Source organism: Mandrillus leucophaeus, unplaced genomic scaffold (assembly GCF_000951045.1).
Source record: "Mandrillus leucophaeus isolate KB7577 unplaced genomic scaffold, Mleu.le_1.0 Scaffold148, whole genome shotgun sequence".
Lineage (NCBI taxonomy): Eukaryota > Metazoa > Chordata > Mammalia > Primates > Cercopithecidae > Mandrillus > Mandrillus leucophaeus.
Window position 1 is genome coordinate 1,927,703 of NW_012101454.1, and position 11,109 is coordinate 1,938,811.

Sequence of the window (11,109 nt, forward strand, 5' to 3'; positions counted from 1 at the left end):
GAGTTCAAATAGAATTCTTTTGGTTGGAAAACGCCAGATTTTGCCAAGTTCCAGCCTTGGTTTGTGTAGCACTGGCTGGCTTCCTTAGACCACTTTTTCTGGGGTTTCAGATAATAAAAAGGAGCACAGTCAAGCACCAGGTCATCTGAAAGACAAATTTTAGAGGTCACTTTCTTTTCTGATTTTGTTGCTTAGCCCAGTGCAGGGGCATCAAAGCTGTATCACCATTGCATTCACTGTCTAGGTAAAAATGGGAAAATTCAGTCAGTTATATTAATATTCCTTACTACTTGCAATTTATGTGCACTGGCCTATTGTTATGAGCAATGCATTGTACATCTACATTTTTGGCAGTAAAAGGACAGATACCCAGATGTCATACTAATTTTTCTGCATTTGTTTGAAAATACTAGTTTAAGCAATTACATGTTATGCAAGTGGTTAGTCCTTCCCTCTCCAACTTGGCTGCCACCAGTAATAATAGATCATAACATCTTCTCCTGTGTGATCTGATGTGGCCTTGGGATTCGTCCCAACACAGGACTCCAGAGATCAGTGGATCAGTGAATTACGTTTGGGAGATGCAACCCCTGTTATTACTGGGCTGGGGGCCCCAGCAGCTGCTGGTGGGGTATTCTGCCCTACAGCAGCACTCTACCTCCACCCTCCCCTTTCCATTTGGAAGAACTATCCTTTAGTGAGACTGTCAATGGAAAACATGAAAACCATTCATTTAATACAACATTTTCACTTGCAGAGGAAAAACAGGCAGAAGAGTTAAGTCACCAGAGTCATATAGCTGGTAGGAAACATGGGTTCTCTAAATCTCAGTTTAAACAGAAATCCTTGTCACACTCTTCTGGCCATTGAAAGCGTAAGATTTTTTTTTTTAATTGCCTTTCTGAAACTTTAGAAGAATACCTATTTGCCTTGTTGGCCAAAACCAGGCAACTGTGTGAAACAGTTGAGTGCTAAAACAAACTAAACAGATGCTGGAAACTCAACCGTTTGTTTCTTGAACAAAATTGATTTTACCTGATGTCCTCTTGAGCATCAGTTAGACTTTGCCAGAGAGAAAACTAGACTGTCTGCAAATTTAATAATAATCACACAGACACACACTTCTTTCCCCCTTTAGTTTCCCATTTTGAAAATAACTCGAAGGCCTGACAAATGCTGAGTTTGGGCAACATGGTTGTGTTCTTAATTGAGGAAAGCAGGCCTGCCTGACCTGTTTCAACAGTCAGTGCAGAATTTCAAGAGGAAGTACAAACAGGAAGGGTTAAGGGTCCTCTTTTTTGTTCTTTATTCCACCTCTTGCACAATAGGGTTCTCTCACCTCTTCTTTCAAATAGGCTTCTCAAAATGCACTGTGTATTGGAGCAAAGAGGGATTGTTTATTTTTATTTTAAAATAAGAAACGAAACCTATAAATTAGTGCCCTAGGGAAAAAACAAAGTTACTTTCTGCTATGCACAATTTTTACCAGCATTGTGTTGGAAGGAAGAAGCAGCTGGCCTGCGGAAGCTAAGCAGATGCTGGGGCTCTCTGGAGTAGTCTAAGTGGGTGAAAGGTCAGTCCCACACCCACAGCCTGGGCGGGACTGCTGGCTTCAGTCAACAAGGGGAAGTTTAGTAGGTGAAGGGTCACTGCTGCTGGAGCAGAACTAACTTTCCATGCCTCAGCTCCCAGGCATCTAGTTTATGTTCATGGAAATAGAGCTCACTAGGGGAAAGGTCGGTGAGACCAAAGTGGCTCTATCATAGCCCTGATCTGACACTGTGTTCTTGCCTGAGGCTCAGCTGCTCGGGTCTCCTGGCTGTTAGGAATTCTGTTGCTCAAGTGGAAAAAACAGATTGCAAAGTACTTCATAGATCGCCCTGTACTGAGTATGGCAAACTGATAAACAGCCTACTTACTGCTACATTTATATTATGTAAAATAACTTTGCCAGGAGAGATTGCTTTCAAAAGTGTATTTCAATAAAGAAACCTGTAGGTTTTCTTATCAGTTGCTCTATATAGAGCAATGATTCCTAATCTTCAGGTAGTTTAATGTGCAACATTGCTGTGAAATCTTTAAAACATGGTGTTTGAAACGACTCCAGGTCAGCAGAGAACTTCTCCATGTTCTAGACAAGTGCTTTTTAGATTGTGGGTTGTAACTAATTAGTGGATCATGAAATCAGTTTGATGAGTCACAAAGAGCATTAAAATGAAATAGAATGGACGGAAAAAAGGACTTTTGTGATAAGTGCAGTTTTTTGGGGGGTCAAACTTTTGTTTCGGGTCTATCTGAATGATGATGTAAGAAGACCACTGTTCTGGATTTTAAGAACAAAAGCTTTGCTGCCTTGAACCCCCAAATAATTGCTCAAATTCAAACTGGTGGTTAGCTTTTTAAAAAGCTCAGCTGATTCCACAGGATGTTGTGGCTGTGAATTGGGAAACCTGCCATGCTATTATTTTGAAAAGTGCTGTGCACAGAGTGTTCCTCTCAGATGGTTTCCAGAGTTAGTTCTTTACAAGCATTCCCTCTTGAAACATCGGGAATCTAGATAAAGGTAAATAAATTCCATTTACCAACCCCCAAAGGTAAATTGATTCAAGCGAGAAAGACTTTGGTTGCTCACAAGGCTGGATGAAAACTTGTTTGGTGTAAACTTCATTCAAAGAAAACTGAACTAGCTAAGAAGGAGCCATGATAGCCTCTCTTACCTTTGCGATTATGGGGTGGTAAACAGGCTGTCATGAAAACGTCTAGAATCGGCTAGATGGTAGGATTTGTGCTCTGAGAGGATGGAGCATTCCCACTGCAGGAGCTGAGCAACAGCATAGAGGACCATTAAGTTACTATAAGAGAAAGAACCCAGAAATGGGGTTTGTATGGAGAAGATAGTAATAGTGGTGCAGGGCTTTAATTTTTGGATGGCCGATTTTTCCCTGTCCTTTCTTCTTCTTTCTTATTTTTCTTTTGATTTTCTTTTAAATGAGTGCTTCTGAGTTATGCTAATCCTTCCTTGGCTGCTAACGGATATGGTATTTCAGGATACAGTTGGAAAAATCTATACCCTGCATCAATTTGAAAGGAGATAGGAGGCCACAGAGATATTAGACATGTTTAGGACATCTCTGAATGACTGAGATTTCTACATTTTATCTCAATATTTTGATACAGCCTTTAAGGAAACTCATATTTTTCTTCTGCCTCTACATTGAGGAAGAAGAATTAATATATTGTAATCTATCTTTCAGAGAAGGTGTCTAATGGTCTAATCCACCAACTTCAGTATGCTGATTTATGAAAGAATTGCTCAAACCCAGTGAATAATAGCACTTCCCCTTCTTTCTCAAAAAAGGAACATTTGCTTTATTTTGGCAAGGAATAATTAAGCTAATTTCTCCAAGAACCTTGAAATAAGTGGCAACGAATAATGGATTTGTCCTTCAAAGAACATTTCAAGCAAGCATCTTATCAGCTACGAATTCATTTGAGGCAGTTCCAGGTCAGCCATAGGCGATTTTTCTCATTAAAATGCTGTTTAAACGGTTGTATCCAGATGACACAGGAGACGTATCAGACAAACAACACCTGCAAGAAGAATTGGTGAAGTATTGATTTTTCATCAATCAAAAAGTTTACTAAGCAGATGAAAATAATTTGCCTCCACAGTGACATTTTCCTGAGGTCTTGCTAGTACTTTAAGGCATTGTTTTTTCTTTAACACCCAAACTTTAATTACCAGAAAAGGTTAGCATCAAAACAAAGGACATGTTGGTAATTTAGAGGCCACATCAGAAAAATAAATTCCTTTTGGTTTGAATGAATTTTTAGTCTCATCTCCTTCTCCCACTTTGGCCACATCCCCCTCCCCCATATGACCATGCTTTCCTGTGTTCATGATCATTCTGTTAACAATGGATAGATTTGGAGATTTCTTTCTAGTTTTATAAGTTTTTCTAAGTTTTATACATCTGTCAGTAAGTGCAACTATTCAGTTTAAAAAAAGAAGCAGTATTTTGTAGCAGAGAAGTATGAGTTGAGGACATAGGAATCCTGTTTTACATTTCTTTTGATATTTACTCACTGAAGGCCTTTGGGGGAAAATTATTTCATCTCCCTACATCTCAGCTTCCATATTGACAAAAATTTTATTGTTCTAGATGACCTCTAGGGTACATTCCACTTTTCAAATCTCCTTGGTTGCTCATTATGGATTTTAAAATTCTCACAGAATGAATCTGAATAATTGTTGCATTTCCCTTATTGAGGAAGTATCTTTGATTAGAGTTCATTTAGCATAAACTCCTTCTCCAAGTAGGACATCCTTACAGCATCCCAAACCAACAACCCTCTCATTGCCGCTGGGATACTTCAGGAGACATAGTGCTCCCTGTATAGTAAGGAACTTTATTTCCTCTTGGCACAGAAAGAATTGTTATTATTTCTTTAGGCTAAAACATTGACTTCACTCTACCTCTCTCTTGTTTTTCTAGTTCTGCTCTCTGGAAGAACTTGAAATAAATTTAGCCCCTTCTAGTTTCTTCATCTAACATTTAGTAATTTTGGCTATCTCATAGCCAAACTTCTAGCTTGCAAATTGTGCCCCGATTTCCTTTTGGGAACACCCCTGTTGTGTTTTGTCTTGGAAGAGGAAGTGTTTGCCTCCCATAAAAGATACAGGGATCTCTCTTTTCTTCATTCCCTCCTATAACCAGGGTCAGACATCTGACCTGATCCAACTCCTTGATCAGATTTGAATTTTAAGTGAGTACTGCAGCTGCAAGAACCTGAGGGCAGGTCTGGTCATTCATCATTAGTGACATTGGAGGAAGGTAGCGGTGGGGACCATATGGCTCCTATGTGTGGCTCTGCTGGACTTCTGGCTGCCCTGTCTCAGAGTTCCCTTCATCTTTGCTAAGCCTTATCCACCCACCACTTGTGGATTTTGTGAATAAATTTCCCATTTGAATAAGACAGCTCTAGTTAGGTACAACCACAGCTTTAAAAAATAGGCTTAGAAGCTGGCAATTAAGATGCTTGAATTACATTCCATGAAATTTCTCCCACATATTTGGAGGCCAGTACCATTATGCCTGTGTATTCTTTTCCCCAAACTTTTACCCGTTTCCTTTGATATCATCCCCAGACTTTCCAGCATCTTGTAGATTTATAATGGTGCTTAGCTACGTTCTCTTTCTTCTTACTATTTTTGACATGATTCTCTTAATAGTGTAGATCAGAGTTGAACTGGCTTTTGATGCAGTAACATTATACTTTTGGCTGAGTTTATTGTCAATGCAAACTCCAATGCCTGGTTTTCCCTGTCCCTCAAAAAACATATACACTTAACTAATTGATTTTTCAAAGTGAATAAAAGTTTTTTGTATTTAATTAACCTTGCCTGTCCAGATATTAATGAATTCAAATTCATATTGACGAACTTTGTTTTCAAAATTAGTTTGTGTTACTTGAAAATTTGACAATTCTGTTTTTGACATTTGACCAAGTTGTTCTTAAGCATACAGCAAACCATAGAAAACTATTTCTGGAAGAAAATATAATAGATATCAATTCCGTAAAATGCTGCTGAAAAAAATAATACCATGCTCAAATACATGTGAAAAATGCACATATTAAATCAACCTGTTTGAGATTTAAAATATATATTGATAATTAAAAACCAAGTAGAATTGACTTGGAAATTTCCCTCTCCAGATTGACATTCATAAATTAATTTAGCATTTCCCAAACTGAATATAACAAGTGGATGAATGAATCTAAGAGCCTAAAGAATGGTTTTCTGAAATAAGACAATCAGATAAGAATAGAGAAAAAAGAAAAAAAGGAAAGAACAAAAGCTCTGAGAAATAGACTCAGTAAAGAGACTGAGTAAAGAGACAGAATCTGAAACTCACTTGTGTCCCTGAAGGAGATGGGGAGAATAGAACCAATTTGGGAGACATATTTCAGGCTATTATCCATGAAAACTTCCCCACCTACCTTGAGAGGTAAACATTCAAATTCAGGAAATTCAGAGAACTCCAGTAAGATATTTCACAACAAAATGATCCACAAGACACATAATCATCAGATTCTTCAAGATCAAAGTTAAAGAAAAATTTTATTTTATTTTATTTTATTTTATTTTATTTTATTTTTTTGTGAGACAGAGTCTCGCTCAGTTGCCCAGGCTGGAGTGCAGTGGCATGATCTCGTCTCACTGCAAGCTCTGCCTCCTGGGTTCTTGCCATTCTTCTGCCTCAGCCTCCCGAGTAGCTGGGACTACAGAGGCCCACCACTATGCCTGGCTAATGTTTTTTGTATTTTTAGTAGAGATGGGGTTTCACCATGTCGGCCTGGATGGTCTCAATCTCCTGACCTCATGATCCACCTGTCTCGGCCTCCCAAAGTGCTGGGATTACAGGCATGAACCACCATGCCTGGCCCAAGAAAAATTTTAAAGGCAGCAAGAGAGAAAGGTTAGTCACCTACAAAGGGAAGCCCATCAGACTAACAGTGGACCTCTCAGCTGAAACCCCACAAGTCTGAAGAAATCAGAGGCCAATGTTCAACATTCGTAAGGAAAACAAATTCCAACCCAGAATTTCATATCCAGCCAAACTAAGCTTCATAAGCAAAGGAGAAATAAGATCATTTTCAGACAAGCAAATGCTGAGCAAATTTGGTACCACCAGACCTGCCCTGCAAAAGCTCCTGAAGGAAACACTAAATATGGAAAGGAAAGACTGTCAACAGCCACTACAAAAACACACTGAAGTACACAGACCAGTGACACTATAAAGCATTCACACATACAAGTCTGCAAAATAACCAGCTAACACTATGATGACCGGATATGTCATGTATGTCAATACTAACCTTGAATGTAAATGGGCTAAATGCCCCCAAGTAAAAAACAGAGAGTGGCAAGCTGGATAAAGAACCCAGACCCATTGGTATGCTGTTTTCAAGAGACTCATCTCACATGCAGTGACACATGTTGTCTCAAAATAAAGAGATGAAGAAAAATCTACCAAGCAAATGGAAAACAGAAGAAAGCAGGGGTTGCAATCCTAGTTTCTGACAAAACAGACTTTAAACTAACAAACATCCTAAAAGACAAAGAAGAACATTACATAATGGTAAATGGTTCAATTCAACAAGAAGATCTAACTATCCTAAATATATGTGCACCCAATAGGAGTACCCAGATTAATAAAACAAGTGTCTAGAGACCTTCAAAGAGAATTAGACCCCCACACAATAATAGTGGGAGAATTTAACACCTCACAATATTAAATACTAATATAATACCTGACAATATTAAGGAGATTATCAAAACAGAATATTAACAAAGATATTCAGTACCTGAATTCAGCACTGGATCAAATGGATCTAATAGATATCTACAGAACTCTCCATACCAAAACAACATAATATACATTCTTCTCATTGCCACATGGCATATAAAGTTGAACACATAATCAGAAGCAAAACACTCCTCAGCAAATGCAAAAGAACTGAAATCATAACAATCTCTCAGACCACAGTGCAATCAAATTAGAAATCAAGACTAAGAAATTCACTCAAAACCATATAATTACATGGAAATTGAATAACCTGCTCCTGAGTGACTTCTAGGTAAATAATGAAATTAAGGAAGAAATTAAGAAGTTCTTTGAAACTAATGAGAACAAATATACAACATACTAGAATTTCTGGGACACAGATAAGGCAGAGTTAAGAGGAACATTTGTAGCACTAAATGCTCACATCAAAAAGTTAGAATGATCTCAAGTTAACAATCTAACATTACAACTAAAAGAACTAGAGAACCAAGAGCAAACAAATCCCAAAGCTAGCAGAAGCCAAGAAATAACCAAAATTACAGCTTAACTGAAAGAGATAGAAACACGAAAAGTCCTTCAATAATTAACAGATCCAGGATCTAGTTTTTGAAAAAAAAAAAAAAAAAAACAACCACAGTAGAATAGACTGCTAGCTAGACTAATAAAGAAGAAAAGAGAGAAGATTTAAATGAACACAATCAGAAATGATGAGGGGATATTACCACTGACCCCACAGAAATACAAACAACCATCAGAGAATCTTACGAACACCTCTATGCACATAAACTAGAAAATCTAGAAGTAGATAAATTCCTGAACACATACACCTTCCCAAGACTGACCCAGGAAGAAATTGATCCCCAAACACACAAATAGTGAGCTCTGAAATTGAGTCAGTAATGAATAGTCTACCCACAAAAAAAAAAAAAGAAAAGAGAAAAAAGAAAAAAGAAAAAAAAAAAAGCTGGGACCAGACAGATTCACAGCTGAATTCTACCAGATGTACAAAAAAAGAGCTGATATCATTCCTACTGAAACTATTCCAAAAAAATTGAGGACAAGGAATTCTTCCCTAACTTGTTCTACGAGGCCATCATCATCCTGATACCAAAACCTGACAAAGATACAACAACAACAACAAAAAAAGAAAACTTCAGGCCAATATTTTTGATGAACATCAATGCAAAAATTCTCAAGAAAACACTGACAAACCAAATCCAGCAGCACATCTAAAAGTCTATCCACCATGATCAAGGAGGCTTTATCCCTAAGATGCAAGGTTGGTTCAGCATATGCAAATCAATAAATGTGATTCATCACATAAGCAGAACCAAATACAAAAACCACATGGGGCCGGGCATGGTGCCTCACACCTGCAATCCCAGCACTTTGGGGATCAAGGTGGGTTGATCACCTGAGGTCAGGAGTTTGTGACCAGCTTAGCCAACATGGTGAAACCCCGTCTCTACTAAAAATACAAAAATTAGCTGGGTGTGGTGGCACACACCTGTAGTCCCAGCTACTCAGGAGGCTGAGACAGGAGAATCGCTTGAACCCAGGAGGCAGAGGTTGCGGTGAGCTGAGATTGCCCCACTACACTCCAGCCTGGACAACCAGAGCGAAACTCCATCAAAAAAACAAAAAAAATACCACACAGTTATCTTAATAGGTGCAGAAAACACTTTCTACAAAATTCAATATCCATTCAGGTTAAAAGCTCTCAATAAAGTAGATATTGAAGGAACACAGCTCAAAATAAAAAGAGCCATCTATGACAAACCAACATCATACTGAATGGGCAAAAACTGGAAACATTCCCTCGAAAATGAGCACAAGAAAAGGATACCCTTTCTAACCACTCATATTCAACATAGCAATATAGCATTGGAAGTCCTGGCCTGGGCAATCAGGCAAGAAAAATAAATAAAGGGCATCCAAATAGAAAGAGAGGAAGTCAAACTATCCCTGTTTGCAGATGACATGATCCTATATTTAGAAAAACCCCATAGTCTCAGCCTAAAAGCTTCTTAAGCTGATAAACAACTTTAGCAAAGCCTCAGAATACAAAAATCAATGTGCAAAAATCACTAGCATTCCTATACACCAACAGCAGTCAAGGCAAGAGCCAAATCAGGAACAGAAACCCATTCACAATGGCCACAAAAAGAGTAAGCCTAGGAATACAGCTAACTAGGGAGGATAATGATTTCTGCTAGGAGAACTACAAACCACTGCTCCAGGAAATCAGAGATGACACAAACAAATGAAAAAACATTCCATGATTGTGGATAGGAAGAATCAATATTGTAAAAATGATCATAGTGACCAAAGTGATTTACAGATTAAATACTATTCCAATTAAACTACAATTGAGACTCTTCACAGATCCAGAAAAAACTATTTTAAAATTAATATGTAACCAAAAAGAGCCCGAATAGTCAAAGCAATCCGAAGTAAAAAGAACAAAGCTGGAGGCATCACACTACATGACTTCAAACTATACTACAGGGCTACAGTAACCAAAATGGCATGGTACTGGTACAAAAACAAACACATAGAACAATGGAACAAAATAAAGAACCCAGAAATAAGGCCACACTTACAACTATCTGATCTTCAAAAAGCCTGACAAAAATAAGCAATGGGGAAAGAACGCCCTTTTCAATAAATTGTGCTGGGATAACTGGCTAGCCATATACAGAAGAGTGAAACTAGACCCCTTTCTTATAACATATACCAAAATTAAGTCAAGATGGATTGAGGACTTAAATGTAAAACCCCAAACTATAAAAACCCTGGAAGACAACTCAGGTAATACCATTCAGAACATAGGTATACGCGAAGATTTCATGACAAAGATGCCAATAGCAATTGCAACAAGGGCAAAACTTGGTAAATCTAAAGAGCTGCTGCACGGCAAAAGAAACTATCAACAGAGTGATCAGGCAACCTATGGAATGGGAGAAGAGTTTTGAAAACTATGCATATGACAAAGGTCTAATATCCAGCATTTACGAGGAACATGAACAAACTTACAAGAAAAATAGCCCCATTAAAAAGTGAGTAAAGGACAGGAACAGACACTTTTCAAAAGAAGACATAGTTGCAGCCAACAATCATATGAGAAAATGCTAAATGTCATTGACCATTAGAGAAATGCAAATCAAAACCACAATGAGATACCATCTCACACCAGTCAGCATGGCTATTATTAAAAAGTCAAAAAGTAACAGATGTTGGGGAGTTTGCAGGGGGAAAAACGAATGCTTATACATTTTTGGTGGGAATGTAAATTAGTTCAACCATTGCGGAAGACAGTGTGGCAATTCCTCAAAGACTTAAAACAGAAATATATTGGGGGAACCAACTCCCAATATTTCAACATAGGTTCTTTTCTATTTTCCCTAAGTGTCAGCCAGTCTGACAAATAAAGAGAAAGAGTACAAAGAGAGAAATTTTACAGCTTGGCCTCCAGGGGTGACATCACATGTCAGCAAGTTCCTTGATGCCCACCTGAGCCACAAAACCAGCAAGTTTTTATTAGGAATTTCAAAAGCGAAGAGTGTACGCATAGGGAGTGGGTCACAGAGATCACATGCTTCATAGGGCAATAAAAGATTAGAAGGCAAGGGGCAGAACAAGATCACAAGGTGAGGGTGAAATTAAAATTACTGATGAGGTTTCACGTCCCACTGGGCATGTATTGTCTTGATAAACATCTTAACAGGAAACAGGGTTTGAGAGCAGACAACTAGTT